Source organism: Haemorhous mexicanus, chromosome 1 (assembly GCF_027477595.1).
Source record: "Haemorhous mexicanus isolate bHaeMex1 chromosome 1, bHaeMex1.pri, whole genome shotgun sequence".
Lineage (NCBI taxonomy): Eukaryota > Metazoa > Chordata > Aves > Passeriformes > Fringillidae > Haemorhous > Haemorhous mexicanus.
The window spans coordinates 66322234-66345821 of record NC_082341.1 but is presented as its reverse complement, the minus strand read 5'-3'; the positions used below and the strand labels follow the sequence as shown (position 1 = coordinate 66345821).

The 23588-nt window shown below is 41.8% G+C and overlaps 1 protein-coding gene across 17 annotated transcripts in view; it reads left to right on the top strand.

Annotated features, from left to right (window-relative positions):
• ATXN1 (ataxin 1) overlaps positions 1–23588 on the top strand; it is a 223486-nt gene that overhangs the window by 36228 nt on the left and 163670 nt on the right. The window lies entirely within an intron of this gene.

Here is a 23588-nt window from a genome sequence, read left to right as displayed (position 1 = left end):
CAAATGTGATAACACTGATCACTTGTGGAGTCTTGCAGTTTTCTTCTTGGAGAGCTTTGCAAACATGAGCTGGAAAGAAAGATACTGAAAAACTAATTTTCTTTTTCTAACGTGTATAGAAAAGCCAGTTCTTGGAAACTGGGGAAGAAATCAATAACGTGGCACTGAGATAAATCTTCAGGGATGGGTATGGGTGGAGTATTGGGTGATTGCCCCTCTTCCATCTCCCTTGGCCATGACTTTGGCTGCACACTCTTCCCAGCATTGCTCCTGGTCAGAGTTCAGGCATGGGAAGAAGTTGCTGCTCCTGGTATGTACTGTGCTGGTTAACTCTTAGCATCATAAGCTTTGTGCTCCCTCACTTGTACCTTTCCCTTCTTGTCTTCTAGCTTGATGCCCATCCTCAGCTGCCTCTGATGCAGGATGCCACCCTTGGCTATCTGTGTCTTGGAGCTCAGCTTAGGGGGATGAGTGCATCTGATGGGTCCTTTTGAAAGGTGATGCTCAGAAGCGTGTGTATTGACAGGGGCTGTGGCTGGGAGATGAGGAACCTTTTTGCAGAACTATCAGTCATGGTTTGTCATCCATTTGTCACTGTTTAGCAGTTTCTGCTAAACAAGTGGCCTAAGAGCCCTGTGGTGGGATTTATGTGAGTGCAGCACTGTCTCCAGGCTGAGGTTAAGGGAGTCCTCACTGAGTCTGCATCTGAGCTCTGATCACAGTTTGGCATTAATTGTGTTCTGGTCAGTTGACACTGTATGTCCACATGCAAATTGCACAGCAATTTCAGGAATCGTCTGCAGAAGAAATAGAGGCACTCACATCATGAGTTCAAAGAAAACCAGTAAGTGTGAAACCCAGCAGTAAAATGACCATGAGGGTGTTTCTGCATGGCCAAAACCCTTCAAGGGGTAATGGAAAGATTAGTCTGGGGGAAAAATTGTGTATCATCTTCCATGAATCCTGTGCATTTATGTTTTGGGGTTCTTTGTGGTTTTTTTGTTGTTTTGTTTTTGGGGGTTTGTTTGTTTGCTGTTTGGGTTTTTTTTTTGTTTTGTTTTGTTTTTTTTTTTTAACAGCTTGCTAGTAGATGCTATAATCAGGAGTATATTTGTTTGTGGACTTAGAAGGGGAAGGCCACACCGCAGTTTGTGGTTGCAGACTGATTCACTGGCTGCTACAGCCTGCGAATGGTGGACAGGGCAGGGTGGATTCCAGGAGCACAGACACTTAACTGCAGGCAGCTGATGGGGGACCTTCTGGGAGTGAGTAACAAAAGGAGTTCCACTGCATGCAGGCCAGAAAATATCAGCTAATGAAGCCTCTAAGATAAGATTTAAACTGACAGGAAATGAAAACTTACTTTACTGGTTTTTATACAGGCTGACCACCCTCCCCCTTCACTAATGTTCCTGACGACTGTAGGGGAGCAGTTCCTCTACCTACTTCTTGGAATATCCACACTTGGGTTAGAAAAGTGCATGACCAAAGTGCAGAGCCAGCCAAGCTCTGCTGTCTGTGGGGCTGCAATGAGCCTTGGCTCTCAGTCCAGCTTTATTTTAGACAAGCCCTTGCTGTTGTTATCTCCAAAAAAGCTGCATTCGAAAGCAAGGACTTGTGTAAAGAAGGAAAGTACAACACTTTCCTGTCTCTCTCTCTGCCTGTAATCTGTTACAACAGATCTGTTGCTGTGCAGAGTGTGTTAGGCTCAGCAACTGCTCTTCCTCAGCATACCTGTCAAATTTTGAAATCTATAAATAAGGATGTTTGGAGCAGGGGGAATAGACACACCTTCTAGCTCCATTGAAATGCTTGGGCGTAACATGCTTATTTTGGCAAGACAGATTGGGGAAAACAAACTCCATCTCTCTTTCTATATATATTGCTAAAATATAGGGACTATCCCAAATAAAACAGCTGGTGTGTCTATGTGGCTAAAGCAGATTTCCTTAGATTTATGCTTGTCATGCTATGAGCTGCACTGAAAGAAAATTAAACAAGTCATTTTTTATCCCCTTCAGCTGCAGACCTTTGCCGAAGTTTGTTTCTTAGAAATTAGATGAACCTGATGAAGCAGGATCTTGTGTCTAAAAATAGAGCATTTTACTTTCCATCTTGCCCCTTACAGGCAGGGTATAATTTTACCTCATCCAAGAAGCGAGATGAAAAGGGAATTGAGCTTTGCCTTATGTCTCTATCCTCATTTGAGCTTGTGATAGAGGACCTTCATCTTTCCTGACCAAGTTCAGAGTAGAGGGATCCTGATAGTGAGGAACCACCACTGCAGGTTGTTTATGTGGCCAGGGCAGCATTTGCATGTTGCAGGTAATGTGGCCTTGCATATGATTGTATGGCTTCTGCTGCCCAAGAACACGGAGCTAAATGTTCTGCTCTTGCAGTGAAACAGGGCGTGCAGCCCTGAAAAAAAAGGTGGACCTTTAAACCTGAGTTTTGCAAAGCCCCCTGAGCTGCAGGTCCACTGGAGTGTAGCTCTGCAAGTAGCCCCAGCTGCCCTTTTGGCTTCTTGAGACACGAACGAGCTGTCCAGGTGCAGCTGCCTCCAGGCTCTGCAGGTGCTTGCAGGGGAGCCAGAATGTGGCCGGGGGGATACTGCAGCCGCCTGCGCTCGGCACCCACCAGGAAAGCCAAGTCTGGCTAGCAGGAAGGGAAAAGCTGGCTGACGGCCAGGTTGAATGCCATGATCCCAGTGACTGCTTCCTTCCCCTGCTCTCTTCCTCCCCACCCCGCCGCCTGAGTGGTTTGGAGGGTGGTGTCCCAGGCGCTCGTCAGGGTGTGTGAGTGTTGGGGCGGTGCTGTTGCTTTGCTTTCTGGGCTGTTTTTTGCATGTGGATCTGTCGGCAGCTGTTTGCCTGCTGCTTTTCTAACCATGCGTGGCGTTCTTTGATTCACAGGATCGCAAGCGTACGAGCCAGCGTGTGGCAGCTTGGCACGACTGTTTCATTAGAGCAAAGAAGGCCTGTGTCCTGCAGGGTTGTTTTAGTAAAGACATGTCCCATCTGCTGCTTCTTATCACCCTTTTTATCTGTGCTGCTGACTCATGCAGTGTGGTCTGCTCAGCTCTCCATCGCAGTCACATCACACTTTGAGTTACCTTTACTATGACTCATGTTTGCTTTTTCACTTGGCAAGTGTTAAGCTAAAAACAACCCAGTCTTGTCCCTCTCTCGTGTGTTGTGTCCTTTTCCCACCCTGTACCTCCAAGTCTTTTCTCTCTGTCATAACCTTTTCCTTCTCCTCAAGTAAAATGATTGTACATAAGTTTTAAGCAATGTAATTTTGTCTTTCAAAGCATCTCTGCACTGTGCACCTCAGGCCAGTGAGATTTCCAGTCTGTGCTAAAATATGATAGTTCCTCTAAGTTGCCATCACAGATATGTTTGGTGGAGAATATTTTTGTTTCCTCTGTTTAAACACATCTGTGTTTATTAATAATTTGGTGTGAAATTTTGCATTGGGACAATGTGTGCATCTTTGTGTTTTAACATGTTGTATATGCACACAGATCCAAAACCCCTTGCCTTTAAATTTCGTGTGCACTTTCAAGCCTGTGTGTTGAGCTAATGAGATCATGCTTGAAACCACTTGTGCTGAGGTTTCCCTCACTTGCTTTTGGCCTATACTTTCAGAGCCAGCTTGAAAGACCAAGGTGTGTATCCTGTGTGGGCATCAGTAACTCAATTCACCAAGGCTGAAATCCCCACTTAAAGGGCTAGTGCATTGTTTCCAGGCTAAAGAGAGTGACTGAGGAGCAATATTGAAGGCTTGGTATTTCCTTGCTTCAGTTGAGGGGAATTTTGCAAGTGATTTCTTTGTGGGCAGATTTGTGTGCATTTGGCCCCTTTCAGTACTGAAGTCCCTGAATCTTTTTCAAAGGAGAGCCTGGTGCATGTTTCACTGAAGACAGATGATTGGCAGAGGTTGCTGTACAGTTTAACTGATGCTGAGTTCTGTATCGTACTGTATTGAGTCCTTAGTAGGAACAAGGACTTGCCAAACTTCTGCCAAAACTGGCAGTCTGGTTGAGGTCTGTTTGCCCTGAATAAACCTTGAAGAGTTGTGCTTTTATAGTGCTGTTGTGATAACTACTTGGATATCATAAAAATTGGCCTAGAAATGAAGGAGAAAAATTCTTGGAAGAAGTTTTAGAACAGGAAGGGAGGGTAATGCGAGACTTTTTATTTAAAAGAAAAACAGTTGTCCTCATATTCTTCTAGCAAACACCAGGCAGGTTTAGATTGCTGTGCCAGATTTTCTTTTCTAGGAACAAAGTTAGACTTCTTTTTTACATCAAGGCGCACGCAACAGATGAGAACACACATCTGTCTCTTTCAGACTTGTGTGTAGAAAGCACTTTTCAGTGTTAAATAGCTAACACTTGTTTTAGACTGAGCTGCTTAAAACTATTGCAAAGGCTAAATGATTTATCTGTGCCCATGGACACAGCCTTTGAAGCAGCACCACCTGATCAAGCATACTCTCTAGTCCCATTTCAGCCCGCTGAGATGGAGAAAAGTCCTTTCGGTACCCAATTTGCAGGGTTAGAGACTTGGTAGCTCCTTCCTGTGGAAGGCACCAGACTATGTTTCAACATTTCTTCTGCTGTGTGTGCTAAACAATGCCTTGGATAGGCTGGGGCATTTGCTACTAGCAGTTTAGCTTGAAAATACCAGGGGATATGTGGTAAGTGGAGGAGCTTTACCTTTCCAAGCTTGTGGAATGGCCAGCTTCTGTCTCTGGGCAGGTGTGTTATGTCATCTCCAGTTCCCATGTCTTCTTCCTGTTTAGCTTGAAAACATCATGATTTTGTGAATCTGCTGTTGTTGGGTGTCCCTGGCAGTGTGTTGCCAAGCTTTGTTGCTCCCTGGTGTAAATAAATAGGGCTAATGGTGGTAAAAAGCAAAAGTATTCCATTGTTTCTGAGAAGCATCTTGTTCTCTTGTAAGCCTAACTAATACAGTCCATAACTCCAAGTAGCGAATGTAGGGCCCTCCTGCTCAGCATGTGGCATCTGACTAGGAGATAGGCATTGCTCATTGGAGTCCTTGACCCTCAGAGATTTTGCTTTTCCCAGCCCATGACCATGATTATAGGTATACATGGTGCTGTCCCTGACCGGCTGCTAACGGTGCTGAGGTGTATCATGGGGCACACAATGGGGAGCAAAGGAAATCAGTGCTTATGGACAGGGGCTCTTGTGCCTCACAGACACAGGCTGCGCCCTTGGGAAGATGGTGGCATGTAGAAATATCTCTATTTTCTGTTTTCCCTCGTGATGTGAGGGGGGAAGTGTGGGTCTGCAGGTGGCCAGTGCTGAGCCCTCCTGCTGGATACTGCAGGCAGCTTTCCCTCAGCAGGAGCAAGGCAGTGCTTCCTGCCTCGGGACAGGCTTAGGTTCACTTTGCGGCTCGTTTTACCCATGTGCAAAATAGATGTGTAATGATACCTGCCTTTGATGTGGAATCCAGTCTTAATTAATTAATTAATTGATGTTCCCTAAATGCCTTGAGATCTGAGAATCACTTTGTATGCTCCAGAACAGCAACAACACTTAGAGGTTGGAGAACCATTTTTGCTCCCATGATGAGGTTTCTCAAAAGTAGAAACTCCAGCTCCTCCTTCCCCAGCTCCTCTCCCATTTTTTCTGGATGAAGTGATACTGTGCTGTGCATTAATTGTATGGTTTGCTCCTCCTGACTTCTGCCTAAATAAATAAATAAATAAATAAACTGATGTGCTTAATGCAGTCAGCACGTAGGGTGCTTGCCAAAGAATTTCTCAAAGCAGCAGAGCTGGGTTGCCAAATGTCATGTCTTTTATATAAAGCATTCTTCAGGAAGCAAAGTTTCACAGGGGGAAAAAAAGGAGAAGAAAATGTTATAAAAACTCTTACTGCTGTAAGAAACATTGTCTTCCCCCACAGGGAGAATGTCTGGGCCATGTCATGGTGGGATCAAGAGATCCTATTTTTATTTCCTCTCAAAGGCCCCTCTCTCATTTCTTTTCTGCACTCCCCCTCTCAAAGAGTAGCTCTTTACTGTGCTGGCTGGGGGAAGTGGATTTCAATTAGCATTCAAAGGCAGGGTTATGTGATGGTCAGCTTACATGTGGATTTTGCCAGTGGATTTTGGGTGGAGAAGAGGTTGTTTAAACAACGTCACTGTCAGAATATTTATTAGTATAATGTGATTAATGATTGAAAAAAGCCAACGGAAATTTTTAAAATATATTTATTTCAGGGAGCGTGGGGGAAATAACAAAACTTCAGTATCAAAACATAAGGCTGTATATTGTAAATGCATGCAGATCTGTTTTTACTGAGAAAGCTTCTATGTACCATTGATATGTTTAGTTGTGTCTGTGTTCAGGAGGGCATTGGGTCAGCTCAGCGAGTGTTGGGCTGCAGTGGTTTGACCCTGGGTTTTCCCTGACAGGTGGAGTTTGCTGTGGGATCTGCTGTGTTCAGTGAGGCTTAGCCTCAAACCCCTCTTGTACTGCAACCCACAACTTGCTGTGGGCTTGTGGGAGCCAAAGGTGCCCTGGGGTGAGGCAGTTTCTGCTGTGTTTTCCCAGGGGCAAAGGATGCCAGAGTGTCCATGGGTGAGTGAGTGATGAGCTGGATTAGGCATTTTGTGGGTCAGTTGTGTCCCATGGGCTGTAGGCTGGGCATTAATGTCCTGAGTAGCTGGGCTGAGCAGAGAGGAGCAGGGTTTTGCCCAGTTTCAGGGCTCTGTAGGGATCCCAGACAGCAACTTGCTGCTGCTGCTGCTCAGCTCACTGGTAAAGATGTGGGAGGATGAGTTTTGGAAATCGCTTTGTGTAGGCTCGTAGAATTGCTTCTGCTTATTTATGTACTCCCAGTTCCTATCTCTGGGTGGTTCTTACAAATCCAGAGGCCAGTACTTTTTCCTCTAAATTAAAGCTTTGTTGTGGCAATGTGTTGTCTGTAAGTGTCTGCAGGCTCTCCATTGCTCTCAGTGTTGTGCACTAACTGGTTGACTTTTTAAGCCTGGTGTGGATTTGCAATGTAAATGTGTTCCATTGAATTGGTATCAATAACAGAGAGTTGGAGCTGTACTGAGGTTTACAAAACAGGGTTGAAATAGATTTTCTGAACTTCAGCCCTCTACAGTGTTTTATCTCACAGGAGTATTTAATCTGGTAGCATAATGTGAGATCATTTAGGCAGCAGTGCAGCCTCCCAGCTCAATTCTCCCATGTTATAGTTGCAAATGACTGAATGCAAATTTAAACTATATATACTACTGTTTCCATCCCGATCTGTCACAACTCCTTTGAACTTCCATCAGGGTTACTATATGGCACTGCAGAATAATTAACACAGTATGCATTAGCAGTATGTTCATTTGTCCTATATTTTGTCAGGAACAAATCAGCACCAATACTTGGATAAGCAGCAAGAGCTTCTGCTTTTGGATTCTTAATGCCCGTATTGCAACAATGCAGTAAGTTAATGGTAATGAGTCTTCTTCAGTTAGTGGAGTTACATAATTTTAAAACATTGTGAAAAAACCCTTCAATGCTCCTTCTTCTTCCTTTTTTCCAGGAGGCAACTTGAAATTCTGTGTGATGAAAAATCCACATCTCTGGGTATGGTGTCAGTAGGGAAGTCCTCACCACACAGTTAATTGTGACAGGTGCCGGTGTTTCTTGTGAGATGTGCTGTGTCAGAAATAGGGACTCTTTCAACTGTACTTCTTTCTTCTCGTAATTACAAAGTTCTGCAGTCCTGCTTCTCTCCTTGGGTTGCAAGCACTGAAGTTTTCACTGCTTCTGAGTCCTTGACCATGTGTCATGTGTTGTGTGTAGATCTAACAATGAGGGAAAGAAGACCAGTTAATAGGCTGGTGATCAGGTTTTACAGTTTTTGGGTTTTTTTTTACAAATGCCTTTAATTTAGAGTGGAAGTGTAAGATAATTCCCAGACAGGAGAAAAGCATTCTGAGCAACAGTTATTGTATTTATTTGTATGACTACTGCAGTAAGAATGTAAATTAATATGGTATGTATTACATAAGCATAATTTTAGAATAATTTCTGAATTGATAAGTTATATAGTCCTCAAAATACATGAAGTGAAAATGATATTTGCATGAAGAAAGAGAACTTGATAGGTAACCCTTCCATTTATACTTAGGCACAGATGGGGTATGGTGATGAGAATGGGAAGAGCCTACATCAGTTGGAGTTATACTGACCTAAGTTTGCCATATGCCATTCCCTCTAGGTTTTTTTACTTCTTTCTTTTTCATTGGGGAATTATTTCTCTTCTCTGTATTTTGTTTACACTGTCAATATAGCAGTGTTTGTTCAGGAGAGGTATTTGATTTTGCAGCTGACATTTATTTACAGGGTCACCTTTTAGTCCCTGTGTTGGATTGCCATTCCCTGCGAGCAATATCTCACAAGCAACGTAACCTACTATCTAAGAGATTCCATAGAAAACTGTCTCTCTCCCTGAGTCCCCAGAAAAAGGCAGGTGGAGGCAGGCTTTGGGCATATGTTAACACTTTTGTGGGAGCTTATATTGTTCATTGAGGCATATTAAGCATCCAAGATCACACCAGGTCAGAGGGATTCTAGCAGTGTACTACTGTTGCTGAAGCCTGTAGCTCAGTTTGTGTGGCTGATTTTTGAATGGTTGACTTTCAGCAACATAATCCAGGGAAGATGTCTCTGCACGTGGCAAGGGAGGGTTTGGAACGGCTCTTTAAATGTCCCTTCCAACCCAAACCATTCTGGGATTCTGTCAGTCTCTGACAAGTTTTTACTGTGATTCTTCTCCTGTGCAATGTTGCATATTCTCAGCAGTTACTCCTTTACTACTAGGAGCAGAGGGTACTGTGTCTTTGAATGTTTTGACACTCACTGCTTTAGTTCTTGACTCATGACTTACGTAAGTCTCTTGAGTAGGTTTCAGGTTGCTATTTAGAGGTGATGATATGCTTCTTGTGGAGAAAGCATGGAGGCAAGGAGCTTTAGACAATTGTCTTGCTTTCCTTGTCCTTTTCTCATGATTTTTGGTACTTTTTTTGGTTTGTGTGAATAGTCAGGGAAGGCAAAATGGGAGAAAATAGGTCTGTGGAAAATGTGTCCTTAAATGCAGATGTAGGCATGTAAATATTTATATGCAGATTTAGAATTTTGCTGGTTATCAGAGAGATTAAAAGAGAACAGAAAAATTAGTAGGCTTCTCTGGGTGAGTGGCTCCTTGAATATGAGAACATTACTGTTAAGGTGCTCAAATATGAGTATAGAAAATATAAGTTCAGGTATTCAAGTCTGAACAGTTTACCATTATAGAAATGGGAAGTGGGAAGAGGAAGAGTTGGAAGGAACAAAAAATACAGTGACTTGTGGGGAAGCATCAGATATTCAAAAACTGTTACTCTAAGCTTAAACAGTTTCAGCTTTTAAAAATCATCCTTCTGCACCAATTCATTTGACTTTTTTTTTCATAATCTTCACATTTCCCCTCCTTTACTTTTTTTTTACAGCTCTCTAAGCTACAAACCTAAGTGAAGTGGGGTGGGGAGAGAGAGCAAGAGACAGTGAGCATGATTTATGAGTCTCACATTATCAAGAATGTGGTGGGAGGGAGGAGGGGGGAATAAGATAAATCTGTGAATAATACCATGCAAAAAAGTTCAGAATGTGGAACCACTCCAGGCCGTGAATGATCCTGTGAAATTTCATGCCTTGTTTGTGTAAGACGGTCAGAAAGTTATTTTCTTCTTGTCTCTGAAAGAAAGCTGGCTCCAGACATCCTTGAAATCTTGTGGGATTTGCTAAAAATCATGGGAATTGGTAGCAAAAGTCAGGGTGAATATAACAGTTAACTCTATATAGATGGTTATTTTGGCTCTTGGTCTTCATACTTTAAACCTTATTTGCATTAAAATGCTTGTGGTTAGACTTGTAAAGTGTCTTTTGAGTCTTCATAAGATTTCTTGAAATTATCTGCAGGAGAAATATTAGGGCCATGTTATTCATGAAAATTTTTGAGATCCTTTACACTGTATAAACTGTGTGTGTATGTGTACATATATATATATTTACATCAGAAGAATAAAACTTCTCATCATGAGTATTTTGTTTTGCTCAGTAGCTTCCTTATCAGATAGGAATGTGGATTTGAGATAGACTGTGACTTTATCCTGATATTTTATGCCTGTTGTGCACCTCTACAACACCTGTTTGACTTCCGAGTGAAATGCTGTGTATGGTTGTAGGAGCACATATATTCAACATTGTAAGGACTCTGTAACACAAAACCTGAACTTCAGCATGTAGTTTCTTACTGTTTGCTGTGGTGGAGGCATTGCCCCATGGGTACTAGAACAACTTTCAGTTTTTTGATAGTAGTAGTGATCTTTGCTTGCCTTGCTACAAATACGCTGAGTGGGCTTTTGAGGGATGAGATTTACTGCTTATTTTAGCAAGTTCTGCAAACAATATGTGACTTAATAATTTTATTTTCTGCTTGTAATTACATATCCTTCTTTTTTTGGTAATGCCTTCATAACTCCTCAGTTCATTATAAACTCTCAGATCATAATTTTAGGAATAATGTGTATCCTGACTGGTCATAACGAGGCTGAAATTCCATCTTGGGCTTCTGGTGTCATCACAGAAGTGGGATGAAATTACAGCTTTAATTTATGTACTATGGGGGATACATTATTTATTACTGTGCATTAGAAAATGATTAATCTCTGCTTGTGTTGCAAGGCTACCCTACTGCTCCGAGTCCCCAGGAAGTGCTGAGACATTGTAGAACTTCTTGTGCAGATTACATATGGTTTTATGAAGCTGCCAGAAAGACCACTGCATTATTCAAAAGCTGCTAGAGGTGATGAAATTTTAGGAAGCCACTATGGGTTTTTTCCTAACTAGCAGAATTCCTACAAGGCTTTCATTTGCTAAACCTGAGCATTTCCATACCTTTAGTTGTGTTCAAGTGTTTTGTTTCACATAAAGCCATGCTCAGATAACTGGGTTGAGGAGCACTGTGTTTTGGGGACCCTCGTTCATCAAAGCACTTTAACTGTAGTCAAGCTCTACTGAAGATAATGGAAATCAAGCATGTGCCTCATTGATCTGCTGAGTCTGTTGTTTAATTTCTACTTCTTTGGTTGTTCATAAAACCGATTTTCTTCTTTTTCCTTCACTTCCCCAATCTGTGTGTGTGTGTGTGTGCATGCATATGCTTGTGTCCATGAATACACTGAAAATGTAGTGTAGCAATATGAGCTAATGGAAAACTGTGATAAAATTAACTGATTTGACCATATTTAATTTCAATGACTTTTAAAAAATGTTTTAATGTTCTTATAACATTCCATTTTTAGGAGCATTTTCAGTGCTAGGAAAGTCAGTAGTCAAGTTCTGATATGTAATAATCAGTACTATGTAACTTGTTGTAATGTCCACAGCTATGGCTGTGATGAGTTTGAGTCACAGCATTCCTTCATAGCTAGTTTTCATTGGAGTTTAGCCTTTCTACATTAGCTGAGAATTTGTCTGGTTTTGTTTTCTAGCCTGTGGACATGTGTGTACAGACCTAGTAGAAGCCACTACACCATACAGCTGTTACCAAGTAACATAACTAATCTGCCACTTCATGAAAAGAATTTGGTATCTGAGGGAGGTGATTGGAATTTTGCATTTGCAATGCTCTGCCCTGGTTTGGAGGGGAGGAAAAAAAAACCCCAGCAAAACAAACAACAAAATCTAACACACTAGCCCCACCTGCCCCCCACCCCCCCCCAAAAAAAAAAACCAAAAACAAACAAACAAACAAACAAAACCCACCAAAAAACCAAAACCAAAAACCCAAACCAAACCCCTCACCAAACCCAACCCCTCCAAGGTTTGTAGGAATTCTAATTAATAAACCCTGGCAAATTGTCTTCAAAGTACTCAGCACTATTAGATCTGAAAAAAAGAATTAGATATTTATAAAAGATCAAACAGATACAAATACTTTAAGAAAAGAAGTCACTGATTTAAATTAAGTGAATGCTTTATACTAGTACAAAAGTGTTATAAAAAATTAAATACTCCCACTTTCTAAGGTGGCATTTTTATCTTTTAAGGCTTTGATGACATGTATAAACCACTCAAGTTTCAGCCTTGTGGGTTATATTGTCACCAGAAGCTCTGACTAATGATACAGTAAAGTCTTACAAATGACAGTTGGGTATAGTATGACTCTAAATTATCTTTTTTTGATTGTTTTATTATTGTCATATGCTAAAAAAAAAAAAAAGCTGCAGTGCCTACTGAACTTAGTGGGGAAGTGTTACCCTCAATTTGATTCGGGTGGCCATATTACAAATCTCAGATATGGAATCTAATACCCAGTGACAAAGCTGATAATCCTTGAGGTGTAAGAATCTTGAAGCTGGTGTAGGGAAAGACGTGCGAAACATGCCAGCAGCTCTACCCCACGCAAAATTAAAATGATTGTCATTTTTGCAGGGAACACCATGGGAATCAGAATTAGAGACATCCACCCCTCTTCAGTTTGAAAGCTGGAGAGATGGCTGCAGTTTCTGTGCAGAGTTTCAGCCTGCTAGAGCTGTATAAATAGATCTCTGGTGCCGTGCAGATCTGTGCGGGACCAATTGCTTCTTCCCTTCTGCATCACGAGGAGATGCAGAGAGCAGTCCTCTGCAGCTACCTATGTCATGCCAGTCAAACTGACCACTGGCTGGGACTTCTGAGGGTGGAAAGTCTTGCTCAGATGATGTTCTCCACCCTGAAGGAGTAAGGAATGAGGTTTATGTAGATGTAGGTTGATCTTTTAAAACCTCATTTGGATTTTAAATGGGACATGGCATTTGTGCTAGCTTTCTGAATGAGTTGCAGCCTTGGGTGAATCCAGTATCATGTGAGTCAAGATAGTGTATCACATTAACAGAGAGGAAACCAGCTGTTTAGCATTGGGGAGTTTTAATTGTGCTATGATAGAGACATGAGACTGGAAATAAATACAGAAGCATGAATTTTATACATACACTATAATTTCTTACTTTTCTGCCTTCTAGCTCACTGTAAATATTATTGCCAGTTTTGTGTAGTGAGGGGCTTTTAAGTGTCCTAGGAGAGGTAGAAAGGAGGACCAAAGTAAAAGCTGAAGGGTAGATTTCCCAGGGTTCTCAAGCTACATGTCAGTCTTGGTGGTCATAGAGCAAATTCTGTTGAGCTGTCACAATCTAAAAGAGTTGGATCCTACTCCTACAAGCCAAGGGTGGCACCCTGGAAGTACAGTTCTGCATGTATGTGAAGGACTTAATCCTCACATAGAGGACCATAAAAGCACAAAAGAAAATTGGAGGGGAGAGAGAAGATGGAATGACAATGGGTTTTGACATATGATTGAGGTCCATTAACTTCTTGGCACAGAAGTCCAACTCTGGGAAATGAATCTTAAAGTAGATTTGTTACACATCTAGAAAAGTGTGCAGTCACTCCTTCCTCTGCAAGTGCTTCCCTCTCACCTTGCCTGCAGATGCAGACTGGAAAGACATGGCTCTGATCACTCTGGTGAATGTGTTGGAGCCAGTCCAAGCTTTGTTCATCAGAGCGTGGGCTGTTTTATTGCCCAAGTTTTAGTCTGAGATCAGTAAAGGTTGGGCAGTCTGGTTGTGCTGTGTGGGGCTGTGCCTGCCTTGGTGCACTGCGGGAGCTTGCTGAGTTGTATAATTGCACGTTTACTGTCATACCATGAATGACTGATAGCATAATTTGTATTTTTAAAATACATAAGCAGCTCAGCCTAATCAGGTGGTGTGGTAAATATTTCCAGGAGATAAAAACAAAGTATTAGGGCAGGGAACAGAGTTAGGAACTTTCTTTAATGAGCTGCATATTGTTTGATCATGTTTTTTTCAGATACATGAGCTTCTACATGCCAAATTCTAGTAATCACTGGCAGCTGCTTCACAGTCCTGGAGAAATAATACTGTAAATACTGGAAACAGTAAAAATGAGTGGATGTGTCAGTTTGCCTTTCAGACTCCTGTGACTAACAGGTCATTAGTACAAATAGCAGAAGGCCCTTTTATCTTTCGTCTTGCTTCTGGAAATAAAAAGAAAGGGAAAGCTGTTGGACAGAGGGAACAAATTCAGCTCCTCCAGACAGTTAACAGTGGTACTGCTGACTGGCTTGGATTACAGTTCTGGCTGGGTGGGTGTTTAACTTGTAAATCTGAGTAGTTCTGCTCACTTCTGGAGCCCCTAAAGTTAAGCATATAAATGCTTTGGGACCTGAAAGAGCCTCCTTGGCTTATTCTGGGGAGTGTGCTGCAAAATCTTATGATGTAGGAAAACCCCCAAATCATAAGTCTTTTCCCACTTCTAATGAGTGGCTCATAATGTCGATGGCATGTGGAGAGATTCCATTTCTGTTTGTTTCTGCATACCAATCTCCAGTGCTCCAAAAAGATGCAAGAAATGAGAATATCATGGTTTTGTGTGTTGATCAGCTGCTGTTATTTTTCAAAAGCACAAATTTTAAATAGCAGATGCTAATTTAAGTAACATTTTAACATATGTGGAAAGCACTCCTGAAAAAATACTGAAGTAAGAGTGAAGGATTTTTTTTTTAATGAAACATTTTTCTCTAGTACAGATATTTCAGTGCTTGGTGACAATCACACTCACTGGAATTTGGGAGAGCAGGGGGAGCAGTTCACTCTTTCATAATGATGAACAGTTTGTTTTTAATAATAAAGAGAAGATCCCAGTAATAACTATGAAAAGGCCTAGGAAAGTAGTGCATTCACAGGTGGAGGAAATATTTCTGTAGAGTTTAGATGTCTTTCTGAAATTACTACACAGCAAATTTCTGAGCTTGATACTACTCACTTGCATAAAATGAAGGGTTGTTTCCCACTCTGGGGAAGAATCTAACCTCAAATTTTATGTCCTCTCACATGACTATCATAGGCCTAAAGAGGCATAATTGTCCTTGCTGACTTTCAAAATCTTTAATTTTTTTTTGAGCCTTAAATTAATTAACCTAGTGTAGATTGCATTTAAATATATACCTATATGTTGAGGCATATGAATTTTAGCACAAAATAAGAGTCAGGGGACTAGTACAAGGTGTTTGTAGCTTTTTTAACTTATCTAAAAGCAATTATGTAATTATCGTCTTTTTTTTAGTAATATACCAGCTACTGAAAGTGGGTTGTTTATTTCAGCCTATTTGAAAGAAAGTTGCACAGCTGGTTTCCTTGCAAATGTCGCTCATCCTGCAGAGATTGGCTGAAGGGTTACTTTCATTTTCTCCAGGACAGTGGTGACAGGAAAGTTATGTGGTAGTATAGTTACTAGCTGTAGACACCAAAGAGAAACCCTAGGTCTAAAGTCAAGGAATTGTTGGAAAAGACAGTATAACGTTAAAATTGACACAGGCTGGTGCCAGAAAATGAAACTGTTGAGTGCTGTCTTTGCCATGACAAATATATGCAGGTTGAAAGCAGTTTTGTCCTAGGTATGAATAAATGCTGGAGAGCTCAGACTGCACTGCAGCCCACATTAGTAGATGTGTATGGATGTAAAGAGGTGCAATATCCAAAATAAACTAGGCTGTAAATAATTTTTCTGGTTACAAATTCTGTTCACCAAAATTAATGACACATGTAGCCATATGCAATATCATGAATATTCCATAAACTTAGCTTTGTTTCTAACGATATCTGTCTTATATTATGAATAATGTAAAGGAAAAACAGTTTGTTTTGATCCTCCAGGGAACAAACTTTTTCATTATTTCACCTCTCCTCAAAAACCCCAGACATCTACTTGTCCTCTGTCATTTGAAGCAGATTTGAATCTGTTATCTGTACTCTTCCTGTCTTGCATAGGAACAAAATTTTGTCCTACTTTCTGTAATTGGAATTTGGTAAATCACAACTAAGTTACAGTAGTAAACTGAATGTGTTAAAGAAATGGAACAGAGAACAGATTACAATTTAATTTCCCAGAAGATAGATCTAATATTATTCATAAACAGAATGCAGTTCACAGTAAGTACAAGTAAAGCTGTGTTTCAAACCAGCCTAAGTAAAATAAACCTCCCTGGGCAAGATGATGATTTATTTTGTTACTGATGAGTGTTACAGAACTTGCACTGCAGTTCTGAGTTTTAACATCAGATCCATTGGTTTACCTTTCTTGCCAGTTCAACATAATTTTTCTCAGGCCAAGATGAATATTTTCGTTTGTTTTCCTTCTGGAGTACGCTACCTTTGTATCTCCACGGGTCTCTGCAGTAAGGTTGGAGCCCACTGACCAACTCCAGCTAAATTTAACAGGCAGATTGAGCTCTGAGCAGTTTTGTGGAACAAGGGTTTCGGTATAGAGCAACGACAGAAATGGGTGACCTTTCTGAAGGCTGGCCTGTGTTATCAGAAATGTGAGAGTGCAAGGGGATGAGCCATTGCTCAGGGTTAGCTTTGCTCAGAGTGTGCATCTTTCTTTGCATGGAGTCATGTGGAGGCAAAGCCACAGGAACCAGCCTTCATGGACTCCACTGTGTATGGGACTGCTTGGTCTTTTAACGAGGGAGAATATCCCACATCCTTTTACTTTACCCATGCTTTAGTGCTAAGTGTTGGGTTGTAAGTGTTCAGCTTACTCTAAACTAACAGCACCTTCACTCATTGCACACATTCTGTATGAGTCAAATGGACAGACGGACCAGGTGATGTGACCAGGGCTGTGTGACAGATGGAACATGATGCTGGTCTGTGCAGCTGAGCTGGGAGGTTAGAGCCCAACCCATTTTTCTGTCCTGTGCATAGAGTTACCAGGGGATGCAGTTTAAACACAGAGATCACTTATTAAAGGTCCCAAACTTTCTCAAACAGCTCTTGAAAATGCAGGACAAGGAGTTAAGCCCAAAGCTGTGCTGTTAAAAATTAACCATATTAGAAACCATGTCCCTGGCTGGTTTAATACATAGAAAGAATTACCTTTGCAGGAAACGAACACAGATCCACATTGCTTTGGAGGGAAAGGACAGACAGCATGGTAGCAGTTGTGACAGGGCTCAGCTTCCCATACTGACTCTGCCTTTTTCATTCATGAAAATGGACAGTGATGGTGAAGTTGAGACTGTGGATTTTACACACACTTCCTCTGTGCTTGGGCTTCCTGCTTGCAGTGACCTCAGAGTTGTCTCCTGCGTGGAAGGCATGTGAAGGAAGAGAGGAGCTTTCGAGAAGGATTTGAATACTAGGAGAGCATTTCACTTGGCCTCAGCCAGGTCCTCAGCACGGTGGTCAATGTCACTTTTGCTCACAAATTTGCTGCCAGGTCCAGAACAGTTTAACAAAAGTTAAACAGATTAATCAGTGAGGTTTAGTTGGTTTCCTGTGCCTGGAACGCAAGGAAGTTTCTATCACAAGGTATTTCTTAGCAGCTTCCAGTGAAACTCTAGTGTGTTATGCTCTTGCTACTGCTAGGGACAAACAGCTGATGAGGAAGAGAAACAAGTATGGGGAATTGTGTACAGGTGGTGGCTTTTAGCCACTGGCCTGAAAACCTCCACAGACTCAGCAGGTATTTTTTAATGGGTGGTAAAAAGTAAAGCTAGACATCATGTCATAGAATTCTTGGCTTTTCATGCTCTGAAAAAAGATGTGATGACTGTCCTATTAATTGAATTAGTTATGATAAGTGTCGATTTTGAGGGTCTATTTAAGGACATTTTCAAGGAGAACAAAATATCTTCTGTGAGGGCAAAAACCAGAGGACATTTGACATAAGCTTAGATTACAATATATTAAAAAAGCACTGCTGCCTAAAATTTTCTGCTGGCAATTTTTACAACTAATGCCTGAATTTTTATTATTATGCCTAATGTTTATTATCTTTCATGGGGTTTAATGGTAGTAGTATTAGCTTTCATGGGGTTTAAAAGTAGTACTTTTTCTGATCTTTTTATCCAGTTTGGTTTACTTTTTCCCTTCTCTAATAATTCTTTACTATTTTGCTAAAATGAAGATAAAATTTTCAGTTTGTTTTACTTTTCCCCTTCTGTAACTGTTTTCTCACTATTTTGGTGTAGGAAAAAGAGTAGAAGAGCTCATTGCAAAACTACAGAAATTAGGGTAGTTATTGTAGCTGAAACTACTTTGATCTGTTCTTTACATTGTTCCCTTCAAGATGCTCTTGCTGCTTGTCAGTATTACACTGTTAAAATATTAAATAGAATATTATAATATCTTTTAATTTGGTGGCATAAAGATGAATGACAGCAGAATATTTGATTTTTGTGATTGTGACTACATTAAAAAGTAGTGTGGACCGACAGGAGAGAGTATCTGTGAAATCTGTGGTGGGATGCTGAGGTTTGCACCAGGCATGTTTTCTGGTTGCTTTTACTTCTGAGCCGTCTGGTGCTGCTGGCTGCTCACTCTGGGGAACATGATGCTTCTAGTTAATTCCTGCCAAGAGGGATTTGTTCATGTGCTGCAGGACCACCCCACAATACAACTGAAAGCCCAGGCAGGGTGGATTACCCGGAGACTTGCTTTAAAAGCTGCATTACTGATTTAGCAAAAGCAGAAGGTAGCTTTGCCCTATAGGGATGTAGTGAGATGAAGGCATGGAAAGAAAGGCATATTTCAGTGATGTGATTGTGTATAGTTGTGCCAGTTAGTGAAACAGGTTTAATAATTTTTCTTTCTTTTTGTTCTCTCTTCCCTTTTCTTTGTAATTATTACTGAAAGGGGAAGGTTGATGTGAGTAGGCTTCTGAGAAGGAAGGCTGTTTTGAGAAGTTAGAAAGAAGAAATCTTCTACTGAAAGGATCGTATCTTCTTTAAGGAGCTTACAGAATGCCAAGTGCACATTAGATGCTTAACCAGTAATGACCCGTGTCTAGTGGCTGGTACTTGACCTGCTGATGTGAGCATGTGCCCACGTGGGGACAGTGCTTGTAACCTTCAGTCACAGAGGCTGCTCAGACAGACACTGCACTCAGCTGAGGCTCTCGGCCATCCAAAGACACTGGCTGGGCATGCTTTATTTAAAGGTGTACAGCCTCTTTTTGGTGTGTGTCCTGAGGCAGGGAAGGGAATGTGTAATGTCATATTATTGCTAGCATGACTTGGAAAAATACATGATGTTATCTGAGACAGTAGGTGTGAGAGCCAGTCTGGCAGATGTGACCGTCCTGCTTTCAGGATCTGACAGCTGGCAGCCCAGGGAGCATACAACCAGACCTGGTATTTGCTGAAATGCTCATGTTATGGCTTGTGCTGAAGGAAAGAAAGAAGTAGGAATACAGTATTTCAGGGTTTTTTATACAAAAGACAAGTTTGGAAGTAGACTTACAGAAAGGCATTGTCTTTCTCAGTTTCCCATCTCTTTTTGATTAAAAGAGTAGGTTTGACTGCAAAAAAACCAACCAATCTTCGTAGCCAACCAACTGACTGAATCCAGGCAGGTGACAACATTTCTTCCTCTGCCTGGAAGACTTTAGCTGCTGGTATAGTCCTGCTACTCTAAAAACGTAAGACCAAACCACAGTGGTGCTGAGCTGGTTGTGGCTTAGTCAAATTTCTATTCTAAAAACAGCTCCAAGGCCTCCAAAGTTTCCTGCAACAAAGGTCATCGCAGGTTTCTTCTGAAATGTCCTGAATGTCTCCTGTACTCTCTGTCACTGGAGATACATGATTGTATAAGGAATATTGATTGTTCAGATTTTTCTATATGGCAGCAAGCAACTAGATCCCAAAAAACAACCTCATATAGCTAGAAGGTAGGTGAGATGAGTAAGTAAAGCAGAAGGCAATAGGAAAAAAATACGAGGCCCATCTGTTCCAAACAACATGGAATTTCTATTGTTTTTCTAGAGCCCTTCTTTTGAAGGACCCAGAATGTATCTGCACATTGAATATCACACCATATTTCATTCTCTCAACATCTCTTTCTAAAATGCATGTGCTCTTTAGCAGAGGCATGCCTGCCTGCTGCTTTTTGTGGGCAACACACTGAACTTTTACAGGAGGATGTATGTTACTGTTCAGAGCAGCTTGGCCAGTGAAAGAGTGGGTGGAGGGTATTCAGCTCTGCATCCACTGGCACTCCTTGTTTTCAGAGGTTGTGAGCCAAGGAGGGTTGTGCCTCTGAGCACAGGCAGTCATATGGCAGGGTCGCTGCCAAGGGATGAAGCCACTGCCTTGTGAAGCAGTCTGTCTCTCTCAGACCTTCATGCTGGGATAAAGGAGGCACTTAGGGTGCCAGGGAGAGCCTGAGGTCAGCACCTGATGAGACTGGGGCTTTATGACTTGGAAAGACATGACACGCCTCAGGGTAAGTGGGGGAGAGCATGGCTCTGTGTCACCTTGTAATGATAAACAGGTGGCATCAAGGCATGGGGGCAGTGAGCGTGGGCTGGTAGTTCTAGTCCAAAAATCATGCAATAAAGTCACTTCGGCTGTTAAGAAAAGAGAAGAGTTCATGGTGTGTGTGTGCTTATGAGCAGAAGGTAAGAAAAGGAGTAAATGGCACATAGGAATGTGTGCCTGAGCCTGCCAGACCCTTGGCAGAGGCAAGGGAGAGTAGTAGGTCCATTCCTGTGAGATGTAGGGGGAAGAGTTCCTGTGCCCATGGTGAGAGGTGTGCAGAGAGCCTGGTGCTGTCATTTCTTCATCCCTCATAGCTCATTCCAAAATGAGATCATATTTTAGCAATCCACTGTTCTCAACTGGCCTTGGCTCTGTCCTGTCACGTGCAATAGTACTACTTTTGCCCAGGCTCATCCCAGAACTGCTTGCCCTGGGGATGGCAAGGGAGGCTGGCAGTCTTGTCTGCCCCCCATGCTTGGAGGTAGGTAAGCCTGCCCAAATCCAGAAATAAGAGAGGAGTCTGCCTCTGTAGCTTGTCTTGAGGGTTAATTTCTCTCTTTACTTGAGTCTTAGTTTCCATTGCTGTGGTTTTTCATCAGTTTTGATCACAGTCAAGTCATACTAACATAGCGTATGTGCAGTTTACCTAGAATGGAAAATCATCTCAGTCCATTCACCATCATCGGTCTTTTGAGAGAGGCCCCACTGTGACATGAAGGAAGACTGGGGAAAAAGAGGTGTTCTACTGCTGGTATTTTATCAGGCTGCTACTCTCTTGGTATTTTCTTAAAGTCCCAAGCTGGCAAAGCAAGAGGTAGTGCCTGTCTCAGCTCTCACTGAAAAGCAAAATATTTCTGCCTTTGAGTGCAGAGCAGCACAGCACCTGTTGTGTTCCTGTGGTTCTGAAGCCAGAAGGCAGAGAAACTGATCCTGTAACTTTTGTCCAATCTTGTAGCTTTTGAGGGAAGTGCTGTGTTTTGAGGAGATGTGTGCTGATCAACCATCATTTAATTTTTGGGGGCTACTAGTAGTGTGTGCTGCAGCTGGGATAGGCTGCTGGATAGCCCTGGCTCAATTCGGCATCTTTGCAGCTGGCAGGGTTAATGCTGTGTAAATGGGAGGAGGAAGGAGGATTTGTACTTCAGACCTGCCTCTGCTGGGAGCTAGAGAAGCCAAGCACCGCCTCATTTATTGCACCGGGAAGAGTGAAGGAGCTGACAAGATATTCTTTGAATTTGTTTGAAGCTGCATTCATTTCTCCAGAAGGGGGAGAGTGGAGTAGTCAAATGCTGGGAGGAATGTGCCTAATTCATGCCTTTTACCCTGACTCCACAGACACTACGAAGGGGCTGGCAGATCTACTCACGTTTTGCAAAGTCCAGGATTATCTGGCTATTGAGTGAATTTTTGTAAAGTGTGACCCAACAATTCTGTTTTAAGAGCTCACTGTTGGTTTTGATACTATTTTGGTTACTGAGAAAATATTATAAATGCATGGACGTGCAAGCCATGTGCACCTCATGACTGCAGGAAGTGCATGTATGTATGGCAGGCCTGATGCTCCTTTCTGATGGGGAAGTTTGAATTTGGCTCACAGATATTATATTGTAACAAAAAAAAGGATGGCAGAATGAGTTTAAAGTATTTTTGTGACGCTGAATTTTTAGTGTTTTATCTTCTGATATATAATTTGTCACTTCTGTTCTTTTTTTTTTTTTTTGAAAACCAGAGTATTTCCTCCATCGCAGTTAAATTTTTTTTCTTTTGACAAACCCTGATTTGTTGCTCCTGTTTCTGTAAGGATCAGATGGGTAATGGAAGCTGTACAGCAACTTTATGTATGCTACTCGAGATAGTAAAATGCAAGCCTACAATAGGCCTTTTTTCAGCAGCTGTAAAGCTGTTGTGTGAATACAGTGAACCCATTCAGTGTCCCCCACGCTTGCTGGGAGCACCCTGGAGAAGAGAGTTGTACTGGTGAAATGATTATCCAGCAAAATGGTTTCAGAGGGGCAGGCTGATGACTCACTCTTTATTTTGGTTTGCAGGGTCTTTTTCTGGGTATGTGAAGTTTCAGCCTGAATTAAGAGATCTGTAACTTTCTATAACTTTCTCATTGTTTCTAGGTTGTCCACTAAATCAGCAGGGGTGTTGTGTTCCTTGCATCAGCCCTCTGAGATGGGGAAATGCTCTTATTTTTGTTGTAGAGGCAGGGACAGGGGAAATTTTGGGTTAAGTGACAGTGTGCATTAGGAGCAAAATGCTCATGCTGTAGTTGTACTATAGAAGCTCAAGTGTCATTCAGAGCTATTTCAGCCTTTCAGGAAGTGTCACATAGCATTTGCCCATAGGTCATGCAGAAAAGCCTGGAGGATAGCTGGGAATCCGTCCATCAAACAGTTTTATTTGATTCTTTAAACAGAGCATCAAAATGTAAGTATGTAAAGTAAGAACAGGAGGATTTTATGCTGATTTTGATCTTTGGCCACCTTGTATTTGAGCTCAGGAAAAAAAATGAGAGGCAGAACCTAGTTGATTCGGCAGGGTGACGCTCTGTAAGATAATCCCTTTAACACTTTTTCTTAAATTCAGAAGGGTTTCTAGGTGGCATGAATCATGGACAGACTGTCCTCATTTCACTTTGAACTTGCAGCCTTCTCTGGACGTGTGTCACAGATTTAGAGGGCTTTGTCTGCTTCCTGCAAGGGGTAGGCTTGGCTCCTGCAGCCTTGACTGGTGTAGAGCGAGAGCAGGCTCCTTGAAGGAAGAGGCAGCTCCACATCAGTGGGAATAAGCACGGTGGAGTAGGGGCCCAGGCTAATTTAAGCAGAGTCTTTTGTACAATAAGCAGCTTTGGGGAGTAGTGACATATGCACAGCCTTTGTACAGGTGTCAAGGTCCTCTTTATTTGTGTGTTGTGGTCTGCTTCAAGTTTTGGGTTGTTTTCCTCCAGGGTGTGTGGGGGAATACACTGTGGTGTAGAAAGCTGTACTTTTTGAATTTTTGACCACTTTTGGAAAAGTTGTCTTTTTTGAGGTATATAAAGCCACAGAAGGCTGTGAATATTGTCTTAATTCCTTAGTTAAAAGCAAGGGGAAAATTATTCAGACTTGTCTGTTCTAGCCAAGGAAGAAAATCAAAGTGTTCCGGCTTACATGCACACAAGGTCAAATCCTCT